General features: G+C 38.7%; 2 protein-coding genes across 3 annotated transcripts in view; one reads left to right on the forward strand and one right to left on the reverse strand.

Annotated features, from left to right (window-relative positions):
- The window catches only part of ITFG1 (T-cell immunomodulatory protein), a 46,158-nt gene extending 30,423 nt beyond the window's left edge, over positions 1-15,735 (reverse strand). For both annotated transcript variants that reach the window (XM_051212118.1, XM_051212119.1), the window contains exons 1-4: positions 15,545-15,735; positions 9,857-10,032; positions 8,350-8,441; positions 2,572-2,815 (exon numbers count right to left, since the gene is read on the reverse strand). The gene's annotated coding sequence lies outside the window, so the exon portion shown is untranslated. The remainder of the gene's footprint in view (positions 1-2,571; positions 2,816-8,349; positions 8,442-9,856; positions 10,033-15,544) is intronic.
- Positions 15,736-24,812: 9,077 nt separating this feature from the next.
- Positions 24,813-26,429, forward strand: part of MS3_00001247 (uncharacterized protein) — a 48,902-nt gene continuing 47,285 nt past the window's right edge. The window contains exon 1 of the mRNA XM_051208724.1: positions 24,813-24,904. The gene's annotated coding sequence lies outside the window, so the exon portion shown is untranslated. The remainder of the gene's footprint in view (positions 24,905-26,429) is intronic.

The following is a 26,429-nucleotide window of genomic DNA, read 5'->3' on the forward strand; positions in this document are numbered from 1 at the left end:
GCAGCGTCCCCAGCACCACCAACTTCGCCTTCGGCTCCTTCACTCCCACCAGCTCCGCCACGGCCTCAAACTCCTTCAGGAAGCTCAGCACATCTCCGTCCTCAAACTCCTTCGGCCACGGAATCTTCATCCTTAGTGGAGGCAGCGACACCAAATGTAGTGAAGAAGAACACGGTTGAGGACAACCAAATTGTATTTAGGACAAATTACAGAATTACTTGGTAAAATAGAAAAACCATATAGTAAATCGTTAATTTGCAAAATATCATTCTATCATATCTAATGTCTCGCATTTCATTGTTCATGCGATTTCTTACAAATTCCATTGTTTTCTCGCTCTTCTTTTCTTGATCTTCTCCATCTTCTGCTGCCAGACATTACGTTCTTTTGACTCACGTTATATACTACTTATATCAATATAAGTAGCACGCACCACAATAACACTAAACAATTTAAACTGTTCAAATTCACTAAAAAATGAAAACTAACTATGTATAAAGTGTAGACTGAAAATCAACTAAAACCTTTCTTCAACATTGATTTTTCAATGTTTAAGAAGCCTAATATTGTTTTTAGTAAGAATGATATTGGTTCAGAATGTCTTTCTCTAATACATAATACTCATATCTGAGTCATATTCCCAATGATCTATAAATAGTAACTCAGGTAAATTACAATTCTAAAGTCAACAATCAATGAAAGGATTATAATTAAGAATTCGCTCATCTCGACAATACACATCAAAGGTGGTTGTAATTCATTAAATATTACACTTTTCTCAACTAATGGTTTTTAAACTTTGTAAACCACTTTATCCCTCGCTTCCCAAACTACACGCTTAACTTGAAATCTATTTACTTAAGGGTTCTATTACGTAATCTATTGTTTAAAGTCGTTTCGAGGTGTTTTGCAACATTGATTTTCTGAAGTTGTCTGACAGATAGTAAGGATTGATAAACAAGATACTTGATTTATTTTAATAACTTTTCAAATAGAGAATAGGTGGCGAATGATCAGTGGGATAATCAAAACTGCTAAATGAGAAGACCAAGTTGCAGCAATCAAAAACCTCCGAATGACGAGTGGATGTTATTGGTCGAAAAATGGTTTTATTTTCCAAGGAGTGAAATATATATATATATATACATATATATATATATATATATATATATATATATATATTCGGTTTAATTCAATAAACTTCCACCTTCACTCTTAGTCTTCTCAATCAGTAGCCGCTTGGGAGCTTGCGTATCATAAGTTTTTGTATCAGTATTAACTTCGGACACTGTTAGTCATAACAGTGAATATCGATGAATCCCGAACTCAAGAGTTGGAGTACATCAAACCATATCGACCACCAGCCCAATGTAACTGATCTATCCTCTCAGGAGGTGAAAATATTCAACACTATTACACAATTTACCCTAGATGTTATATAAAATACTTTGGGAGTTTATGTGAACAAATTTTAAAACACAAATTTAGCGCCAACATTCAAACACATATTACTGAACAACTTGAAACTTTTAAAAACAAGTTTTCAGAAAACTAAATCAAGGTTCAAGTGTTCATTAGACAAAACTATTTCGTCTGTATACAATAAAAACGCAGTACACAAATGTGAAACAATTGATAAACGGGTCAGTCTCCAATAATTTCATGTATCCATAATAAAGATAAATTTAAAAAGTAAGCCTGAATAATTTTAAAGGTCATTAATCATAGTCATTACTACAAAAAAAAACACTAAAAATCCATAACTGATTTTGACTAAAGGGGTTAGCGGAATATGGATTGGATTAAAGCACGTTCCGTGCAGTATTATGTTGGGGCACGCTGACTCTCAGTCAGTCAGGTGCAACGTAGGACCAGGCACATATATGCATAGGTCCAAGTTGCCACACCTCATTAGCGCAGCAAGATGAACACCGGATTCATAAAAGTAGTTAATTCAGTGGTAGTAATATATAAAAGAAAGATTGCATATAAGGATATAGTACAGGGAGAAAGATATGAAATGATTTTAATCTCTTAGTTTAAGGGAAGACAGCGAGTGTATACACCGACCTCATTGTGATCGATTCTGAGCCATGTCATCCAGAGTCTCTAATCATTGGTTACGATAGTCACACGGACCCCAACCAAGTAGTCTGGCTATTTCTTATCCAATCAGCGCTAGTGGATACTTGGGAAAGACTCTAGAATCTTCTCGTGCAAAAACTATAAATATAATAACGGTTTTCTTATTTTAACTCTTACTTTCATCTACCTTTTTTATTTGGAATGTAATTCAGTTCCTGTTTAACCATGCTCTGATTTGAGGATTTGTCGAGTGAATTTGTGTCCAAGATTACTAAGCAATAGGAATAACTAGGTCATAATAAGAGAAATTATAACAAAAGGTCACAAGGTAGTATGAGGTAACTTTCCAGAATAGAATCCATAAAGAAAATTCTGGAGAATGATATATCAACTTTTTATTATCCATCTTTTTAATATCCTATTACATTACAGAAGTAGTGAAATCTACTTCGATAACCTATTTTTTTTTAAATAATACAAACTCACAGCAACTGAAACATAAACCAACATGATAGGATCTGTTGCTAAAAATAAATCGAACAGGCGTCTGACATCATCCATATTAGGTAGAACATGAGCAAACCAAGTAATAATCCAAGCAATAGCGAAATCTGGGCCTAACTCAACAGATTCTATACTATTCAGTACAGAAGTTGAAACATGTTCTAACAAGGCGAATATCAATTGCATGTATTCGAGAGTTACATCCATAGATTTCTGCATGAACAAACTATTGAGAATGGGAATTTAAAACAAAAATTAATCAGTAGCTATCGTAAAAAAAACTCATAAAACATTTGGACAAATATACATATACATGACATTTAGTTGACTCATAATTCTAGCTAACTATTTAAGGTTATTCTGCAAGTTCATTTTAACAAACGTTACTCATATATTAAAAAAGTTTTTACATGAAACTACAATATATCTGCTTAATCAATCAACATTAAATTAAGCAAATTTAATTTAGTTATGGTTAGCGAGTTACCAGTTATAAGCTTTATACATCTTCAGATCGTTAGTTATTATTGCTATGTATCATCCCCATGATTTGACCATACTACTTCTAAGTTCTGTAAGCCCATTCAAAAAGTATCAATAGAATTCAAATGAAGTTCTTAATGACTCTAGGCTAATGAACACTTTTTATTCATGGCTAAAACTCATTTATGGTTTACATTTCAATCTCAAGTCCTCACAGAGGTGAAGAGATAAATCAATCTGTGTCTACAAAATCTATTGATAAAGCTGACCAACCAGAGACATTTCAGTTTCACACTAATCTCCTGCATCTGTACATAAAAGTGCTTCAAATTATCTGGGTTCTGAATTCTGAAAGAAGTTAAATTATTTTATACCTATAAGATTTCTAACTGATGGACAGCAATGCTTTGCAGACATCATGAACTAGCCCAACACTACTTGAAAAATAAAACAAACGAGTAAATATTTTCATGTGTTCAACAATACAACTGCTTTATTTCCACCTGAATCCTCTAAATGTTTCCAGGCGTTGACGTTTGTTACCACGTGGTCTCCAGTCATTAGGTTAACATATATGTAACCATGATACTTAATCTAAAGGCTAATAACCTTCACGAATTACATTAGCAATTTATTTAAACCTATGTAAATGGTTCCCCACCACTACCACTATCAACCACACCCCTATTTTATTCAGTAAATAATAAATTTCAAGTATCTAAATAGCACAAAAACATTTAGGTTTCCTTAAAACATATATAGCATAAGACCTGATAACTACATAAATAATTATTGATACAGTGTAGTATGGAAATAAAAGGGTGATATAAGCCGTTTAAAAAAGTGATGTAATATCTTTGTGCTTTGCACACTTAACGTTATTAAGAAATTACTAATCCACACACATCATAATGTTACAATACTTCAATGTCCAATTCTAAACAACTTTAGTTCACTGTTCAGATTTCTCTCCTAAGTGTTCATATGAAGTATGATAAACCGCTACCTGTTCAGTCAGTCAGTCAGCTACAACGTAGGACCAGGCATATATATGCATCGTTCCAGTTTGCCATACCTTATTAAGACGAGATAAACACGTAATCCATAGTAGTTACTTCAATGAAAGTGATATATAAAAGAAAGATTGTGTATAAGGATATAGTACAGGAAGTAAGAATTAGTTCGTAAGTTCAGTGTTGACGGGAAGACGACATGGAAGGTGGTCACGGAGCGGTTGACCGCGGAGTTCGTCAGCCCAGTGGACAGGGAAGAAGCACTGAAGGAGTTCCGGTTAGCGAAGCTGTCGATCGATAGTGACTCACTGGTGCTGGCTGCGGAGCTTACCAGGTTGTTGCGCCGCGCGCTGCCGAATCTGGATGAGAAGTCGGAGGCACAGCTGTTGGCGTCGCAGTTTATCGAAAGCGTGACTGTAACCATTTCCCAGCAGCTTAAACTAGTAAACGCCGCACGACCTATGGATGTCAATGAGCTAGTGAAGGTTGCCCGAACAGTAGCTCCGGTTGGGTGCGTAAGTCAGGAGATAAATAGTGTTGAGAAGATTGAGGACCTGCAGCGTGAGATTGCGGTAATACGAGTGAATCACAAAAGGAATGATAAGTGTTACACTTGTGGAGGGACAGCACATTGGAAGATAAACTGTCCAATAAGACGAAGACGTAGATTTTTAAACGTTATCACGAGTGTTCTTTCTACCCTAGGAATCTGGGGGTTGTTGCACTAGTAGACAGAGGGGTATTCTACACAAGAGTGAACATAAATGAACGAGATTTAGTGTCTGATCGATACAGGGGCAGCAGTATAGTTAACAGGCAAAGAGCAATTCAATAGACTCAAGCCATGTACAGTAGCAGTTCACACCATTCGAGGGCACATGTGAGAGGTGTTGGGTGTGTCTAACAGTATCGTAAAAGTGGGTGATGCTGAGATAAATTTCCCGTTCGTCGTAACCACAAGTTTATCGAGACCGATATTAGGAGCAGCCTACCTGAGAGAAGTAAAAGCAATAGTTGACTTAAGAAGCCGTAAGGTGGTCACAAAGTATGGTTCATTCCCAATACATGAAATTAGCGAAGTGGTTGAGATAAGAGTGGCAACGGATGTTTCGGCGAAGAAACCAAACATTAACGAGTTGTGCACAAAATATACGAAACTGTTTACTGGAGACGGACGGCCGTACGGATTTTTTGACAAATTAAAGCACAAAATCCCGATAAAGAACGATCGAGCAAGCATATTTGCAACACGTCGCGTCTCTTGCATTTAGAGGGTGAGATAAATCGACAGGTCCAGGGGATGTTGAAAGGAGGTATAATTGAGGAAGAGGACAGCTTGTATAGCTCGCCGGTACTCTTGGTAAGGAAATCGAACGGGAAGTACAGATTTTGTGTCGGTTTTCGAGAACTGAATAATATAACAGAACTGGAACCTTGTGCAATGCCGACAGTGGAGGAAACATTAGATCGGCTGCAGAATGCTACGACGTTTACAGTGCTGGATTTGCGGTCAGGTCATTGGCAACTGCCTATAAAAAGGAGCGATCGAAACAAGACAGCATTTACTGGACGTGATAAACAGTATCAATTTAGACGAGTGCCGTTCGAGTTGGTGGGTGCACCATTTAGGTTCAGAAGATCAATGACGCTACTGCTCAAGGATCTAGGTAACGTCGAGGTGCATGGCGACGATGTGGTTGTGTACAGCCAGACAGAAACAGATCATGACAAGCATGTGGAAGTGGTCTTAAAGCGAACTGAAGAATTCGGACTTGAAATTGATAAGGACAAGACGCAGATAGCGAAAAGTAGCGTCACGTTGTTAGGGCATAAAGTGGGAAATGGAGAAATAAAACCAGTGCCGGAGAAAATTCTAACCATAAAGAACATTGCAGTGCCTAATTTTAAAAGGAAATTGAAACAGTTCTTGGGAAGGGCGGTATTCTACAGTTGGTTTGTCAAGAACGAAATAGCAGCACCCCTATATAGGTTATTGGTGTGGCGCATATATATTTGGTGCCCCCTTGTACCAATATTTGTGTTCAGATAAATAAATAAATAAGTTGTTGAGCAACACTAAGTTTACATGAACTGAGACCGCCCAACAAACGTACAACTGAATCAAAAACATGCTAGACGACCGCAGAATGACACTCAGACTGCCTGAACCCGAGAAACCGTTTACAGTGGCCACAGACGCAATTGATCATGGTATAGGTGTCGTCTTGAGTCAGTCTGATAGAGTAGTGGAATACGTGAGCCGTGTTCTCACACCCGCTGAACAGAAGTGGACGACAACAAGGTTAAGAAAAGAGAGGAGGGTGGCAGTAAGGGACGTGAGAAAGAAACAAATATCAGACACAAAGAAGGCGGAACAACAGAGGTGGACGTGGAAGTCTTTTGCAGTGGTGGACCTGGTAAAGTGTGGAGAACGGAAAAATAACATAGCAGGGGGATTAGGGTCAAGAAATCTGATTTCGAAGTGGGAAGAACAGACCATTGTCATGGAAAGACGTAGCTCGGTTTACACGATCCGGAGAGAAGACAAACGGAAGCGCGTAAATGCCATTCAACTGCAGAAATGGTTTCAAGATTATCAGGAGTGCGAGTCACGAACAGCACCAAACAAGACAGCGGTACGGAGATCGGAAAGACTGCGAGAATAGCATAGTAAAAGGGGGGAAGAGTGTGGAGTGTACTACTTATACTGACATAAGTAGTAAATGACGCGAGTCGGGAATATAATGTCTGGCAGCAGAAAATTGAGATCAAAACGGGAAGAACGGGAATAGAAAAGTTGGTATGGAAATGCAGGAACAACGAAGTCTGAGACAATCAATGAACATTTTTCAAATTAAGTATTGTAGTATGGTTTTTTATTTTACTAAATAACTCGGTAATCTTGTATTAAATATAATTCGGTTGTCCTCACCTGTTTTTCGCTTCACTACACAGTTATCGACGCAGGCCAGTCCTGAAGCAACAATTTGCATTTAGATGGGGAGCAACGCATCTCAAAAATTCTGGCATTGTTGCTCAGTGCTACCAAAAGACTCTGCGTTTTATCAGCGTCTCCACCAAACAGGACTATGTTATATGCGTATTATAAGTCGATAAGTGGACCTCCTGGTAGGAGATCAGTTCCCAAAAATTCAGACAACGAGAATGTAATATCAGAAGTAGGACTATGGTGAAATTGAACAAAATTGGAGATAGTGGACAGCCTTGATGGACACCACTCAAGGTTGCAAAAACAGATGACAGTTCACCATAAGCTCTCACTCGACTAGTAGTGCGGGTAAAGAGCCTGCACAAGGTTTATATACTTCTGAGGTACACCTTTCAATGACAGACACTGCCACAGAACCTCTCGGTCTACAGAGTCAAATGCTATTTTCAAGTCAAGAAAGACCACCATTGTCGGACACCGACAAGCATGTCTGTGTTCTAAAATCTGACGAATGGTGAATATGTGGTCAATACAGCCACGACCACGTCTCAAGCAAGTCTGACTTTCTCGTGTTTCCAGTTCACGAATCTTTATTAGACGTCCGGTAATTATTGACGCTAGTATTTTAGATGCTATATTAGTCAAACTAATCCCTCTATGGTTATCACAGGATGATTTTGACTCATTCTTATATATTGGGACAATCAGTGATTGAGATAAGTCAGATTAGATCACGTCCAATCCCCAGGTTTTAGATAAAATATTAATCAACCTGATCGCTAAAACTGGACCACTATACTTAGAGACATATGGAGTCAATCCATCTGCACCTGCTGCTCTTCCTCGTTTCAGACTAACTGTAGCCTTGTGAACTTCAGATAGAGTAGGGGGACATACTTCAATGTTCCATTCAAGCTATCTGGGAATGGTCGGTAGTTGGAGAGTAGCTGAAGACCAGTTGTGCTGCTCCTTAAAGTGTTCCGTCCATCGTTCTAAACGTCTGGGCTGAGAGCAGATAATAGTGTCGTCTTTTTCCCAGGTCGTTTCACTAACATTTGACTTCTTAATTCGTTTCTTTTATTTATCTGTAGAGCTGTCTGGTGTTACCTACAGCCACTGTCTTTTCCATCTCTTTTGCTTTCGTTGCCCACCACTGTTCACGATCGCTACCTGTTACGTATTTGTTCATGATATCAAACCTGAAACACCGTCATCCTGTATCAAAACTTATCTAAACGTAGCAACAATACAAAACATCTAATTATTAAGGAACAATGAAAAATATTTGCAATAATTCTCGGTATGAATATTTACCTGAAATGAGTTGGGATCAATTTATTCAGTAACATTCGAGATTCTCTTTCACCCAAAACGGAAAAGAATACATAACAAATATCATGGAAACCCTTAAAAATAAAGATGAGAATCAAAAATGAAAAATGAATAAATGATAAATTCTATTACAGCAGTAAAACAAACTGAACAGTCAAAAAAGCGTTCAAATATAATAAAAGTTAAAAATATGTTGAACGAGAAATATTTGATCTAAATTTGTCAACACCAATTATAATAAAAATCATGAAGTAATATCATACATAGACAGTTTTATGAGAGTTATAAATCATTTCCTGAACTTACAACATACTTTGCAAATAATCTGTTACATTCAACGATTATCTTTATTGTGGTTCTATTTTGTTACTGGTAAAACATTTAGTATGGTTAGCAATTTATAGTTGCAACTGAATTATAACATATGCCTTCTCTGTGTATTTCTATTTATCGTAAAATAATATCTTGAAAGAATTAACTTCACTGATTCAATACTAGTATGCTAATGGTAATAATAAACTTCGTATTATTAATAGGAACAGTATGAACTTCCACTACTCGCTGTCTAAAATGCAAGTTTGGAAATCCCACCGAAGGCTGTAAAACTCTCTACTCTAAAACTGTGTGTTATCTTCCAATTTTTGGTCAGTTGAGTTGATTATACAGTTGTTTCTAAGCTTTCATTATCATAAAACCATTTTCATGACTACATTTCTAGACCGAAATGACTTGCTATCACTATCAAATCACTTCTAATAAATAAATTTAATAATCTTATTGTAATCACCATTACTATTCTGACAGTTATACAGCTATATTTTATTGTACTTCTAACTGTATGGTCCAGAACAGACCAACTGCTATGGATCAAAGAGTCAGATAGTTCAGAAGAAGTGAAATCAATCCTTTGCTACCATTACTTGCATGTTCCAAAAAAACCCCAAGTACCAAGTTCAACAAAGAAAACAGCCACAAATTGCTGAAATACGACGCACATTATGTTATAGGGATAACTGAAATACCCCAACGATACTAAAGCAATAATTACATCAAGTTAGATTTTAAGTTAAGGATTTGAAATACATATGATGAGATGCTGATGAAAACCTCACTTATTTTTATGGAAAAGAAAATTAGGAAATGTAGTGCATATTGACGGTATAGAGCTCTACTTGATGTAGTTAGAAAGTAATAAGTAAAATACACGTAATTAATTTAATGGTCAATAACATTTTTGGATTGTAACTAGATAGGAAAGTAAATAAGAAAACCATTTAATGGGTCGTGTGTTAATAACAAATTGTGATATATTAATTACTTCATACTGCCAACTACAGTTAAAGGAACATATATTCTTAAAGATGCTATTTAATGAAATAATTAGTATAAAAACTGGTAACCAATTAGATGACTGAAAATCTTATATAAATATAAGCCACCTTAAATTTAAGCAGCGAAGACCAATATGCATAGGTATATTTACACGTACCTGATAATAATGTAAAGAAGGGTTATCCACTAATACAGAAATCACTAGACGAGTAACAATTTGTTGCATACTTTCAATTTCTTCGGGATTTGAGTCCTTAGGCATTAAACTTGTCATACGACATGTGTCCAATTTAACTTGATGATAGCTTGGATGGTGCTTTACCATTTCAGGGTCTAACTTTGGAAATTAAAAAAAGATGGAACGAAAGTCATACATATGAACCTGTTTTACATATAAGATGTATTTACTTAAACTAAATGATGCTGAAAAGTATGATAAAGTGGATTATTATGATGCTACAGTTGATATATTGGAAGAAACTTGCATATCTTTCTCAGCATCATAAGCATATATGGACATATTAATTTCTACCATTCAAAAAATCATAAAAAAGTAACAGTTGACAGTAAACAACCAAGAACCATAGGCAGTAAATAAGGAACCTGAATATTTACTTTGTCAATCAAGTATAAATTAATTTGCTGGTTTCAAACTACAAATACTACCAAACTAACCAATTTAGGAACATGGAAATAAAGCAGTCTATCGACTTTTAACTAATTAGTGTAAGGATATATCAATAGTGCTTTCTTAAGTTTAAGAAATATTCACTTAGAAAAACCAAAAATATATAAAGGGATTTTACTGATTAAGTTTCATAAAAAGTTGTAGCTGCAACTTATCGGTTTAGGTTTTTGAGATTTAACCAGTAGCTGACTGATTCGGGTTCTATTATCTTACTGAGGAATGAAGGCATAAAAGTAGTATAAAAAGATAAACTGACAAGTAACTACCCAAATATACTTCTCAAGTTCATAAACGAAACCAGTGTGTAAAAACTGTAGAGCACAAAAGATAAAAGAATTTCATCTAATGACTCAAGTTTCGCTTGTTGTGATGATGTGTATCATAACAATGGAAACGACACTTTGGTCCTTCAACTAACTAGATCTTTATTCAATGAAATAATGTCACACTGGTTTTGAATGAAGCGACTTTCGTAAATATTTTCAAAACACATGGTGTATTCCGCCTGAAACTTACCTATGAGCACGTTTGATATCGCTACACCCCACTATTTCTAAAGAGCAAGGAATTTTGACCTATAAAGAGTAAGTGAAGTTTTGTTTATATATTAGGGATGTATTGATCGTTTTTCCAGCGCTAACTGGGCGCCCAAACATAATCACATACATTGGAGGTCAATAATTGCGTTTCATGACACAACGGATAACTTCAAATAACAGTGCATGGTTGTGTACCTGGATTGTCAACTAAAGGTTGCAAACGAACATTGTGAAGTAGCCTGAAGATATTTCAAATCATTGAATATTAAAGTACAATTATAAAACCTGGTGTGTAGCGATGAATAAATCCCCAAAATAAATAGTCCTACAAGTCTTTGACATTTATACTGACCACATTAGTTTTACTGGACGTACCCTAGCTGAAGGTGCTCGGTCACGCATACGCACCAGATCACGAATGGGTACACCGTGCTTCGCATCCTTTGCAACTACTAACTAGCTGAGACCAAACGCTTTTGACCGGGTTGCATAATTCGATTATAAAGGTATTACATGTAAAGGCGCTGTCAAACTCCGAATACCTGTGGCATCTTTAGGTGCATGCACAACCACTTAGCCTTGGACGCAAGTAGTCAAGAAGTTCCTGATTTTGTGTAGTTATAAATGCTCATGTGACAAACTAATAATCGCCATGTACCGGGACAGAAAGGTTAACGTCATTATTCCCCATCATTTGTTCCGGTTTCTTCAAATATTGTCATGTCGCTTCTTACGTGAGATATGCTGATCTGTTGTTCTAGCAAGTATCTCTTAGGTCATAAACCGGCATGGAAAATAAGTTTCAAATTTTGAAATGGACAAATAATCCCAATAAATCATTCAAACTGATTTATTATTCCTTAATAATAGCTTAGTACAAGGGATTTTCAGAACAAGTACGATTTACTGTCTGGTAAATATCAACGACCCAGAATATAAGTGACAATCTGATACGATGCCCGGACATTGAAGATAACAGACTAGTCTCAATTGATTGGTGAATGAATAACTTACAATCTAATTTCGTCTAACGTCTTACAATATTCTTTTACGTTTATTTTTCGTTCATATTCTGTATATGAGAATGTCATTTTACTACATGAAAAAACATTCACCTAACTAGAGGTATTGTCTTTAATTTCTAATCACTCAAGTGGCCTAAGTGAATAATATGGTCTCGTGAGCAAACATCACTCGATTACATTATATCGTTGCATTTACCTACCGGTTAGCATTCTGTCCACTGACTTGAACAATCAAAGTTTTCGTCTGGTCATAAAATTTTCCTCCATAACATATTTACGATTCACAGTAAAGGTAGTGGTGGAGTAGAAAAATATATAAATGGTGTTAAAAAAAAATCTAAATATGTTCACGTGTTGTTCGTCTGAAATTAAAAAATTTCAGAACCATTGTCCTAAGTTCCTTTATATGCTTAAAAGCTATACTTCTATATGAGGAGAAATTAGGGCCAACACATAAGGTTTCCGTAGCTACAGGAAGCTAAAGGAAATTGCGGTTATTACAAGAATGATCCTTGTCTCTGAACGCGGAAAGATAATCATAGATATCAGTCTTCAGTAATAAGGATATTAGGTTGGTGAACCTGTGTTAATCCTGACAGATTGCCTTCCAATAAAGGTCCAGCTTTACTTTGAGAATATTCACTGATGGGGCTAATACCACTCGTTTGGGTAAGGTTTCCCAGTCATTGACTACTCGATGAGGAAACGGGACCCCACTCTAAGTTTCTTAGATCGCGGCTTGTGAGCCTTCTTGCTTTGACCTCGGAGATTATTAGTGCTGCAGGGAGCAATAATATAAGACATTAACACCCAAATCACAATTAAAGATACGAAATGCCAGTATAAGGTCACCTCACGTCCTACGGCACGACAAGTGGAGAAGGTTTAGGCGTTTTAAACGCTCTTCGTAAGGGCGTTTAGAAAGACCCTTCACTAATTTTGTTCCCACACGCTGGACACGTTCAAGTGAGTTGGTATGCTTTACCAGACATGAGCTAGCTGCTTGGATACAGTGCTCTAAATGTGGTCTCACATAGGCGGGATATAAAATTCGAAACATTTCCTCGTCAAAGCATTTGAATGCTCGGCGAAGTGACCATAACGCACGAGAACCTTTGACAGAAGCTGCGTTGCAATGCGTAGTTGTTTTCAATTTATCACTTATTATTACTCCTAAGTCTTTTTGTTCTTGAACGCGTGGAAGAGGTTTACCATCAATAGTATAATGGTAACTATTACCGTGACCAATGTGCATTAGCACACTCTTCCTAGAATTGATTTCTAAGCCTCAAACTCGAGTCCATCTAACTAATTCGTCTAAGTGCGCTTGGAGATCAAAATGATCAGCCTCACTTTTCATTGCTCTCCAGATTTTTACGTCATCCGCAAACAGTAATGTCGACGACCTAAGCGACAGCCTTAACTCGTTAACGTAGAAAAGGAAAAGCAGAAAGCTTAAGATAGTGCATTGGGGTACACCACTTTTGACCGGCTTCCAATCGGATGGCGTTCCATTGACCCTCACTTTCTGTCTGCGGTCACATAAGAAGTTTCCTATCCACTCCTGTACAGAACCTATTATTCCGAAGCCCGAGAGCTTCTGCATAAGACCTAAGTGTGAAACATTGTCTAATGCTTTGCTTTGGCTTCCAAGATCTGACTACCCGAAAACCCTTAATCGTAAGGTTAGTTTCACCACTTAACTTTCGAGTTCTTAACTCCTTAAGAGCACTCTTCCACTTGATTCGATCCTCAAGCGGCCAATCTGGTCGGATATGAATATTTGAATCACGAGTTTTTTGTGCGTTATTCAATACTATATCTCTTTCTTCGAAATTCCCGAGAACCAACTTCAACATCCTTCTTGGTTGGGTCTCGCCTCCAACACATTTACCAAGTCGTATTACTTTCGTGATATGTACCCCTGGAACCTCTTCAGGTAGTACGTTTCTTACCACAGATTCCATCAACTGCAGATCATGTGCATGTCTCTTAGCAGGGTCGTTGTCTTTCGACTCCTCTACATTCCAAATAATTAAACTAGGAAGGGATTTAACTTCTTTTGAAATCGTGTTCACGGCTTTCGATCGTGATGTTAGATCCTGCATATTAACTACTGGCATCTTACAATTAGTTTTCATTGTAACAGAGTCATGAGAGTCGAGCGAATGACTCACAACAATGTTTGACGAGGCTTTACTTTGGGACTTTGGCGGAGTAGTCTGTGAGTCCAGCAAGGACTTATCAAGTAAACGGGCATTAGTTTTGACTATCTTTCCTACTCTTCTGCGTTTCCGCGTCATCCACATCCCACCGATCGTAGCATCTACATCAGAACTACTTGAGCAGCAAAACATACAAAACCAATGAGAGTTGGGCTTTGAACACGTTTAGGTCACTTAGGTCGTCGACATTACTGTTTGCGGATGACGTAAAAATCTGGAGAGCAATGAAAAGTGAGGCTGATCATTTTGATCTCCAAGCGCACTTAGACGAATTAGTTAGATGGACTCGAGTTTGAGGCTTAGAAATCAATTCTAGGAAGAGTGTGCTAATGCACATTGGTCACGGTAATAGTTACCATTATACTATTGATGGTAAACCTCTTCCACGCGTTCAAGAACAAAAAGACTTAGGAGTAATAATAAGTGATAAATTGAAAACAACTACGCATTGCAACGCAGCTTCTGTCAAAGGTTCTCGTGCGTTATGGTCACTTCGCCGAGCATTCAAATGCTTTGACGAGGAAATGTTTCGAATTTTATATCCCGCCTATGTGAGACCACATTTAGAGCACTGTATCCAAGCAGCTAGCTCATGTCTGGTAAAGCATACCAACTCACTTGAACGTGTCCAGCGTGTGGGAACAAAATTAGTGAAGGGTCTTTCTAAACGCCCTTACGAAGAGCGTTTAAAACGCCTAAACCTTCTCCACTTGTCGTGCCGTAGGACGTGAGGTGACCTTATACTGGCATTTCGTATCTTTAATTGTGATTTGGGTGTTAATGTCTTATATTATTGCTCCCTGCAGCACTAATAATCTCCGAGGTCAAAGCAAGAAGGCTCACAAGCCGCGATCTAAGAAACTTAGAGTGGGGTCCCGTTTCCTCATCGAGTAGTCAATGACTGGGAAACCTTACCCAAACGAGTGGTATTAGCCCCATCAGTGAATATTCTCAAAGTAAAGCTGGACCTTTATTGGAAGGCAATCTGTCAGGATTAACACAGGTTCACCAACCTAATATCTTAATTACTGTAGATTGGAGACTAAATGATCATCGACGAAATCCCATAAATTTTGGTGACGAAACCTTCAAATGTTAAACGTTACGGAGCTCGGCAAAATTCTAGTCTAATAAACGCTAAGTGGTATGAAGACTATGACGTATTACAAAATGTTAGACTAGATGCTAACTACAATTTCAAATGTACTTTACATTTGATTAAAATAAGGAGTATTAGGAAGTCAACTGCGATTCGAGGTAAAAGCTAAACAGGCATTGAAGTGCACAGAACAAACTCCCAACAGAAACTATTCATATTTCAAAATATACATGACATGAGATGGTTTACACACTGAGTATTGACTTTACCTATATCTGGTAGTTCGCAATTTCCTCTCACTAAAATTGGCCATACAACTTTTCTAACATCGTTATCCACTAACCCATATCGACTGATTGAAAAGTGTCGCAGTTTTTTGTCATCTGCCTTTCTATTTACACATTCAAGAATGTCCTCCTTTTTGCAGAGTGCTTCGGAGCGCATACTACAATAACGGCGCCTAACGCTTTTAACCACTAGTTCCAATCATCAGACTTCCCATATTTTATGCTTCTGTAGTTGCTGATTGTTTTGTGTCAGCTTAATTATTGAATGGATGGGCTCTCCTTGTACTTATTGAGCCTTTATATTGCTTATCGTTTGTTCGTTTCCAGATTCGCTCAACCATGAACACAATGTACCTTCTGGCTAAGCTCGAATCTATGGGCCTTATCTTCAGTTAGAAGAATTACAGATCGATTAACTTGGGATAAATTTTGAAGTTAGCCAAATTATAAATTCAGTGTAAAGATGCCACATGTATTCGGAGTCTGACGACACATTAAACAGTACCAAATTCTATGATCGAAACTTACCAACCCAGTGAGATCAGAAGTCAGAAGAGAAGAGGCTCGAAGATATATTTGATAGAATACCGACATATTGAGAAGTGACTAATCTAGAATGGCTAACAGCTATAGGAAACTGTCATCGCGCGCTTTTCGAACGGGACGTTTAGTCCTATTCGGGTTTTTTTTCAGTTTTTCACGTAAAGGCTAGATTCAGTTTATCGCAAAACGTTTCTTCTCATTTTTGCCCTTTTTAAGTGTACTATTTTTTACGGTCTTAGGCTTTTGCTAGCATCTATAAAATGTTTTACGTCAATATAGTCACGAAAAATTCATGCAGACGACCTGGATATCGTTTTGCTGTTACATCTTGCATGCAGTGCGACAACTACAAAGGTTGGTTCAATGAGGCGTTCACAGACCTCACAGCAACTGCTTAAAACAGACTCAGTAACTCGAATCATAGGTGGGTATGTGTCATATGCAACACGGATGCTGAAGTTTTGCTGAGTAACGTCATTGTCCTATTGACAGGTCTGTTGAGTAAGTTGTCAGCAAACTCGAAGAAAGACAATCACAAAACAGGAAGACAAATAAGGACGCGCAATGAAAACAAGACGAGGGATCTCGACATCGCCACTATCGATGGAGCATGTAATAACACTTGTGATGACATGATGAAACTCAGCATCATCATAACGTCGACAGTAAAAGACTCTCCCAGCAGACTTGGGTCTCCCAGCACAGGGTCCCTAAATGCAACAGTGGTTCCTCAAAACTCTGTGGGTGATTGGACCCCTGTTACCGAAGTCGAAAAGGGCCAGGCGTCTAAGAAGCTGGACGTTCTAAGAGCTTTAGGAAAATCATCTGACGATTTAACCGCCCAGTCAACCCCAAAGAATGTCCGTCCGGTCATCAAAGAGCAAAGGTATCGGAAACATCCTTCGAACTCCAAACAACATGGTTCCTAACCTGGAAAGACAATATAGGCTCATGACGATTCTCTCATAATCATGAACCTTAAAGACAGTCCTGACCTTCCCCTCAGCCTACAGGGCAAAAGTAACAGGATGCCCTGGAAAGAGTTAAACAAGAAGTTCGAACTTCCCGAAATAGAACCCTTCACGGTCACACCACTCACTCGGGGAAAAGAATCTAAGCATCAAAATCATCCAAGGCTACTTCGTGTAACACTCACTAATGCCACCGACGTAGAGGATATCCTACTAGTTAGTCACTTACTGAAATCACATGGGAACGTAAGAATACTGTCTGACATACCATATTCTGAACGCAATCTCATAAGAAACATCCCTAAGGAATCTCGTGAGAAGCTTTTCCGTTTATGAAATATCATTGTGCAAGGTGTACGTGAAAACATGCACCGTGACCACACAAACTCTTATATTCGGGAATGGAAATTCATCAAGCAGTCCTTTGGGCTCAAAAATGTATTGACTCAACAAACAGTGAGACTGGCCAAGAAAGACGGAGATTCTAGACCCCCGCTAATGAAAATAACTTTTTTATTCTCACATATGGCGGCTGCAACTCCGGAAGCATTTCGTGTCAACAGACGTCGGTTGCCAACTGGAATCCATATGCACCCAGATAGGCCACATGACGCCAGGATCAAACACAAAAGCAAATTGGAGCTGACTGTTCCACTTGTGGACTGTCTAGATCACAAGAAAACTTAAACTATAGTGGTTACCAACTCGGAAAACCCTGTGTAGGTGGGTAACCTGTCCATTCATGCAAGGCTCATACAGATGAACAGGATAAGGAAGCTCACGCGTTTCAAATTGAAAACATAAACTTCTTATATATGAACGCCGCGAGTTTATTGAATGGAATAGACGAGCTGTGTGAACTCAGTAATGCTAATAATACTCATCTAGTGGGAATATCTGAAACATGGATATCTTCTCAGTTTACGGACCAGGAGCTGGTAACATCCGGGATGTCTTTGTTTCGCAATGACAGAAAAACAGGAATGACTGATGGAGTAGCCTTATACTTGCGATTTTTCCTGGAGGCACACAAGTGCACAACCAAGAGTTTATCAATCTTGGTGTATCCGTATGGTGCTCAATAAGATTTTCTACCACCTCGAGGTGTCTAGTTGGGGTCATCTACAGGAAGCCCACTACTGACATCGTGTGACAATCGCATTCTGGAAGGATTCTTAGGCTCTACGCGTCTCGGATTCACTCACATCCTGATCCTAGGGAATTTCAATCTTCCCAAAGTCAATTTCGCGGAACATACGTTTATTGGAATTAAAAACTTAACTGAAGCTCGGTTCTTCAACCTCACTGAGGATCTGGGATTATTCGAAAATGTGAAGTCGGAAACTCGGTGGAGAAACAGACAGACGCCGTCACGCTTAGACTGGGTATTTATCAGCAAAACTGGACTAAGACATCCCAACGACAACATGTGCTGGAATTTCAAACGGTTGAATCTGTCAGCTTCACAGGACTATCTACAGCTGGTGGATTGGGGTGTTTACCCTCAACTTGATGTGTAAGCTCTTTGGGATTTCTTACTGCACACGCTTTTATGTGCTACAAAGAAATCCGTTCCTTAAATGATCCCCAAAATCTACAAGCAACCTACAGTCATCAAGAACCGCACTCTTCGTTTGCTAAGCCGCAAAAGGCACTGTTGGGCAGAATACAAACGAACTGGTAACAACGGGGCATACAGGCAATACGAACATATAAGGAACAAAAGAACAAAGGCAATAAAAGAAAATAGGCTTGAGTACCAGATAAAGCTTATCGATAAACATGTCTCCAATCCGAAAAGCGTATTCCGTTATGCAGCCTCTCTTCGACAAGCCAAAACTGGAGTTTCTCAACTGCTAGGTTCTAATGGCCCGACCAAAAACGACGGTGACGCCGCTGACCTTTTGGCTGAACAATACTCTCGGACATTGCAACCGACCCACATTAATTATATTGATGAGAGTTTCATCTGCAATTGCACAGGACTTCCGAAGTGAAAGTGAGCGCTGAAGTGGTGTACTAGAAACTGCACACCTTAGAAAAAACACTTCTCATGGCCCGGATATGGTTCATTCTGCTATACTGAGGGAAGCAGCTTGAATCCTGGCAACAACGCTTGGTGTGATGTCCTCACACTCACTAAGCCGAGGCAAACTACTGAAAATTTGGAAGCTGGATCACATCGTACCAATTTCCAAATGAGTTCGACTCAGCGAACCTTCAAGCTACCGACCGGTGGCCGTTCTCTCTATACTGTAGCGGTAAATAAATCCCCAAAATCAATAGATCTGTAAGTCTTCGATATTGGGTGCTGACCACATTAGTCCTAGTGGACTCACCTAGCTGAAAGCGCTCGGTCATGCATCCGCACCATATCACGAGTGGGAACACCGTGCTCAACATCCCTTGCAATCGCTAGCCAGGTTAGATCAGTCGATCCTCGATATATTGATAGCTTATTAAACATACCTTCGAACCTCCTCGCTTCTATCTTTTGATTCCACTTGGTGGGTACGACTCATAATAGAAAATGTTACTGGTTAAAGCGTTGTCAAACTCCAAACACCTGTGGCATCTTCATTGTTGAACCTAGCGTGATCTGATACACCAAATCGCAAATTGTGAGTGTGTTTCCACCTTCGTTCCAACTAATGCCCTTCTGGCCAGACAACATCGAAGCTTGGTTCTGTTATGCAGAGGCTAACTTCCACGAGCACGACGTGATCGACACACGTGTACAGTTCCTCGCAGTAGTCAAGGCACTACCGCGCGAATTCAACAGGTACGTAACACCTAGCATGTTCACTGGTGATGTTTCTCAACCCTACGAAAAATTTAAACGATCTATCCCTAAAGGCGGAGATCTAACCGATCGCCAAAGGTTAGACCAACTCCCTAATAATATACACCTGAAACACGATTCTGCGACAGACATGTTGATGAGAATGAGAATGGTTATCTGCCGAAGAATCTTCATTGATGGCTTATTCAGACAACTTTCCTTATCTAAGCTTCCTCAGCAGGTGCAAGCTGTGCTGGTCTCGTTTCAAAACAACGCCGTAGACTAGCTGGCCGCGTCTGCCGTCCACATCTTAGAAATTACGAAATCTTCTAATCCCGAGGTTTTTTCAGTCAAAGAAAAACCTCGAACGACACTTAAACTTTATCTTAGATTTCGTAATAACCGTAAATGGTCACACACTCCGCGAAGAAGCACTTCACGTAAGCGAATTGCCTCTAGACCATGAAAGACGGTTAACCCCGACTAGTGCCGGTATCATAACCAGTAAGGAAAGTCTTCCAGAAAGTGCGGAAAACCCTGCGATTTTCTCAACTCAAAATCAACTGACACGCAAACAACTCGGGAAACTTCCAAGCCGGCACGCGTTAACGGCAACCGTAGCCGGCAAACATAGCCCTCTGTAATACGTCATAGCTGTGATAACGAAAGTTCGCTACCTCGTCGATACTGTCGCAGAAGTTAGCGTTCTTCGAGCAAATTCTAACGACCGGCTTCACGAATCGGTTTTAAACCTGCAGGCGGCAAACGGAAAGCCTATTGCCACATATGGTAAAAGGTACGTTTACCTTAAAGTGGGTTTACGCAAACGCATTCACTGGATCTTTGTTGTTGCAGATGTTTCTACGCCAATCATTGGTATGGACCTTCTATAACACCATAATCTAATCATCGATATGCGCGAACGGAGGTTAGTAGACGAAACACTAATTCATCTGTTTGTGTAACTTCTTTCTCCGGTTGCAGATTATCTCCTATCACGCTTAGGCACACGTTAGACCCATCCTATCAACCATTTCTCGATAAGTATTCTGGGATATATCAACCTCAACCGAAATTTCCGTGTGTGATCAGCAATGTTATACATCACAACATGACTACAGGACCTCCTGTATTCTCGAAAGAGCGCCGACTGGCCCTCGAAAAGCTGAGGTTGGCCAAAAATGAGTTCAATCACATGATAGAGTTAGGAATCATGTCGGAATCCGGCATACACGACTATTTATTACCCTCAAAGTTCTTTACATCCCGACAGCATGGTTTCAGGAAAGGTCACTCTTGTATAGCCAACCTGATGACTGCGGTGGACAAGTGAATAACTGTCCTTGATCGCAGGGGGAAGGTTGACGTCATTTACATTGACTTCTCAAAGGCTTTTGCTAGGGTCAACCATATAAGTCTTATCAATAAGCTCAAACGATTGGGTATCAAATCACCTCTAATTGACTGGCTTACTTCATATCTAAATCGACATCTTAAGGTCAGGGTTAACTTTACTTTCTGTCGGGCTATGGAACGTCCTAGTGGGGTCCCCCAGGGTTCACTACTAAGACATTTTCTTTTCTTCATTTATATAAATGATCTCCCACAACAGGTATCGTCTGACTTATTCCTTTTTGCTGATGATTTGAAACTTTGGAGAGAGATGCGAAACCGCGAAAATATACTGGCACTTCAGGAGGATCTGACTCGTTTTTGAAGTTGGGCAGATGACAATGGACTTACCTTCAACAATTCAGTGTAGAGTAGTCCATCTGAGACATAGCTCAGACTACAGTTACAACTTAGGAAACTCCTCTCTAGAAGTATCCCAAGTTGAAAAAGATTTAAGAGTTCTGGTACCCTACGACTTGAAGTTTTACGCTAACTTTGACAATAATACATTTTGAGCTAACCTTGTACTGGTAACATTGAAGTGAATATTTGGCCAGTTTGACGGCAGAACCTTCCACATAATCTTTAACAGTTTCATTCGTCTCCATTTAGAATACAGAGACATTTCTATTTGCACGATCCAAATTAAGGTTTGAACTGAAGAATAGCTGTGTAACTGGGTTAGATACGCGCCCCGGTTAAAACCACAACAAGTTGGGTAAAATGACGGTTCTTAACAAATATAACCACCCAGCTACTCAACAAATAACTATCCAATTAATCAAATCAACCGCAACAAATAAACGCTATTCTATCCTATCTGGATAGATCAAGCACAGATTCGTTCAAAAGATAATATTTGGTTGTTTTGTAACACAGTGCTTCCAATTCTAGAAGAGTGCCTTAATTCACAATCAAAAGGAGGGACAAACCAATATGGTTGCCGCCAAGACCAAGTAACAAGTAAAACGACATAAATGCAGTTCAGAAAGAAACACGGAAACTTAGTGAAGGCGTAAGAAAAATACAAATATCAACAACTCAAATGGAATCAAAAAGACTAACAAAATGTACAGCTAAAGGAATCAATAGGAACAAACTGCAACTGTATACATGGAGGGATTTTCACACACAAAACATTCGAAATGGATCTTACAGTATTTCCTCACTCACTCCAGAAGGATAAGGACACTCTGGAGCGTATCCAAAGGCGAGTCACGAAATCAGTTCGGGGACTCAATTTAAAGCCTTATGAAGAGCGCCTCCATTCACTAAACTTTTAACCATTAGAGTATAGGCGTCTTGGAGGTAACCTTCTAATGGCTTACAGTATCCTTAACACTTCTGAACATCCCTTTATACACCTACTTAAGTTTATCTCCAACACAAACCTAAGGGTAACACCCAGAAACTAGAGACACAACACAGCAGAACGGACTGCAGACGCAACTTCTACCCCTTAGGAGTTGTCAAATGCTGGAATTTGCTGCTGGCTGAGCTAGTCCAAGCGACTTCCAAGGAGTCCTTCAAGAAGAAACTTGACCTATTCCTAAGGACTAAGAATATTACCTTACTATGATTTACCACTTTCTTTTCCCTCTTTTATCGTCAATACACCTAGGTTCCTGCCTGGAGGTGTTGGTGATCCACTGCTACTAGGCACGGAAGCCCGTTAAGCGATAGCTTCTTCTATATCGTCCATAACCATTTAAACCATTTGAATCATTTCGGAGTAGTGGAGCACGGCGTACTCACTTGTGATCTGGTGCGGATGTATGACCGAGCGCCTTCATTTCGGTGACACTATTAAAACTAATGCAGTCAGCGTCAAATGTCAGAAACTCACAGAGCTATTGATTTTGTTGATTTATTTACCACTAAATAACACTCCTCACTGGTGAAGCACTGATAACTTCAAGACGTGGTCAACCAGAAGTTTATTCCCAGAGAATTTATCGTTAGTAAACAGTCTTCTGATAGCTTGTCGTGTTCGCAGGTCATTAACGTTGATGATCTCTGTCAAATGATTGGGAGCCTACTCGGGTTAGACGGAAATATTGTGACGAACCAGCTAACGTCGAAGTCATGTCTTAACGTGGATTACCCCTCCGTCGTACCAAGGTACTATGGGTGATTTGAAGACCGTATAACACAAAGAACGTCGTTACAGAAATATAGTAGTTAGAGTAGGTACAAAGGTATGTCTGACTACTACGTCATGGGCCTGTCCATGGAGTACGATTAACTGATGCGCCTTGCTTGTCCTTGACCTTGGCAGGGATGGATGATTTGTTCGATATTCAGTGAGCTAAATGACGGATGATTTGGCTAGGGATCGGTGACATTTCACTGGTCATACATGCTTAGTAGCGTTTGGTTGACTTTCCGTACTATAAGATGCCATGTGGTATATATAGTAATACAAAAATAGTACATTGAAAATTTCGATCCATAGTAAACTTCGTCGTTTTATTCACCTTTTCCAGCCGTCCCGGAGAACGAAAAAATAATCTGTAAGTGAATGTCAAATTACATTCGTACGTCGTTAAATACATAAAACGGGCGAAAGAAGGAAAATACACTCGTAAATATGTAATAGAGTTAAAACGATTATTTTCGTATTCCTTGAAAAAACAAAAGTATGAACTTGAAAGCAAGCATATTAGCAACAAAAACGTTTGTTTTATTGGAATAACTCCAAAAAAGGAGACGAAGCAAAATGTTATGTAGTGTCTTACGTGCAGTAATCGTTCGGGTGTCGTGGAAACAGTACTTTTCTTCCAGAACGCGTTTTTTGGGTCGGCTGCCAGATAACACCAAATTTTAGTCGTGATTATTGATTATCAAGTGGGGTTTCGTAATATTGAGACTCGTATATTCGAATTGTGCCGAAAGAAAATCGATATGAATAGGGTTTCCTTCTAAATACGCGTCTTTGAGACGATTGACGTTGATGATCTTGCTAGTTCCGTTCTCAGCCATTTAATCGGATTCACTTATACGATAAAGCATTTGAAGGATTCTTCGTATGCCATTTTGAGAGGTCGTCGAACTGAATAGTAACTTACAAAGGCATGTATACTACATCGTACAATAAGTTGAACGGAAATATCAGCTGATTGCGCTCGCAGTGAGAACAGGTTTAACTGAACGCAGCGCGTTTGTAAGACTGCTGGTATGAGGGTTTAGATCCATATTCATTGAAGAAGACGAATTCTCCTGGAAGTCGGAGTATCGTTCCATAGACGTTCTATAAACGTGAAAATTTGAAGGTTTGAAAAATCGTCGGACTAGTTCTCTGGAATTCAGATTTGGTGAAATGGACACGCAAAAACGTCCAAGAATATTTTTCAACATTTCTGATTATTTCTATCCCTATTCGTGAAAACCAGACCCTCGTTCTAAGAGATATATATATCGTGCACCTTTGTAAAAAATGCTAAATGAAACAGTGCAACCAATTATTTATCTAAAAGATACTCAGGAATAATGTTCCATAATCAATCCAACTAACTGAATTGAGTTTGTTTGCATATCTATTTCGGTCAAAAGTTGTTTTTCTGCTTTGATTTTGATCACAAATTTGTTTAAGACCGCGCATTTTGTTGGTGGTCATATGATAGACGCAGATCCTTCAGTTTTGGTATCTTATTAGTAAGTTCACTCTTCAAAATAGTGATTGTACACATTTATTTATTCCTTTTTATCATGCTTTTTTGTTTCTGGTATGTCGGGCGGAGATACTAAGTCTTGTTACGATCAGTGCGGTTATACGGCAGCATATATTGCATTTCTGGAGATAACTACAGATTCTAGTTAAGCATGCAATATTTATTCCCTTCATCCTAATTGTATCTGAAGTAATACAAGCAAGATAATTTAGATCACTATCTTTTGAGAATTCATATAAAGCCAGGAACATTTTAGTATGTAACAACAGTTGTGTTTGTTTTCCCATAGTTTGTAAATACATACTTCACGTTCCATGTTTGCAGGGCTAGATGGTTTTAGTTTTATTTTCTTATCCTTTCAGTGCACAATAAACCTAGTTAGTTGTAAATATTATTTCTCACTGATTGTGCATAAAATTGTCGAATTTTGTGCCATACATTCTTTATCATTTTTGCTGGATTTGAACTCGATTTTTTCGTTTTGTCATGTATATCCAGAGTTACGTTTTGGTAATTGGGGTCTTCTAGTGCATATATTTATGTGTTTATCACCACACCAAATTGATTTTCATGTGGTCTGCTTCCATGCGATTAGCTATAAGATTCATAAAGTATGTTCCATATTTTTGTGAACCTCGGTTGTTTCAGTAATGTGTCTACTCTTGTTAGTCAGGATCAGTATCTTGGAATTACGCCCCAAATAGTAGGGGCGACATGTGTTTTCCGAAGTTTAGTATTCGTATTGACAAATAGAAACACTTGTAATAAAACAGAACTCGGTAATTGATTCTAAATTTGTAGAAAATATGACTAGATTGATGTATAGCCTAAGTATTCGGAACCCATCGTGAGGAACAGTGCTAACCCCTTTGTTATGATTGCTGAATTTCGTTAATGATGAGAGGTCTAGCCGCATAAACTCGTGCACTTACAATTCTCGAGAATGAGGCGTTTATTTCTTCGTCCCCAAAAATAGTTATTGTTTATGGTGGAGTTTTGTTCTCTGAGCTGGATGGTTTGGTCGTGGAGCTTTCATCGTTCTTCTGAACGACATTGTTTAACTTGAATACCAATCGAACTAAGAAGGTCCTGTCAGTATTGCAATAAACTAGTGTATTTGAAATGAGACGGAAGTAGATTCTTTCATCATATCCTGCATCGCTAGTTGATGTAAAGCAGCTAGCTACAGATTAGATTTATTTACAAACAAATGTTATGATATAACGCTAATTACCCAGCAAGTTTGTATTAAGGTCTAATAATGTCCTAAAATCTTGAGATTAGACATTAACTTAGTTATCTTTGGATTCCCTCACCTGAAGTTCGATATATTATTTCGTGACAATTTAAACAGGCTATTTCTTCTCACCTAGGAATTACGTTTCAGTCTCATTTCCATCTAGGAATGTAAATTGTCCGGTACTCTAGAGTCCTTTCTGGAAAGTGACAAATTGTACGTTGTTTCGAACTCTTGTCTGTGTCATCTCATTTTACTCATGATAAACTGT

The sequence above is a fragment of the Schistosoma haematobium genome, chromosome ZW, assembly GCF_000699445.3.
Source record: "Schistosoma haematobium chromosome ZW, whole genome shotgun sequence".
Taxonomy (NCBI): Eukaryota; Metazoa; Platyhelminthes; class Trematoda; order Strigeidida; family Schistosomatidae; genus Schistosoma; species Schistosoma haematobium.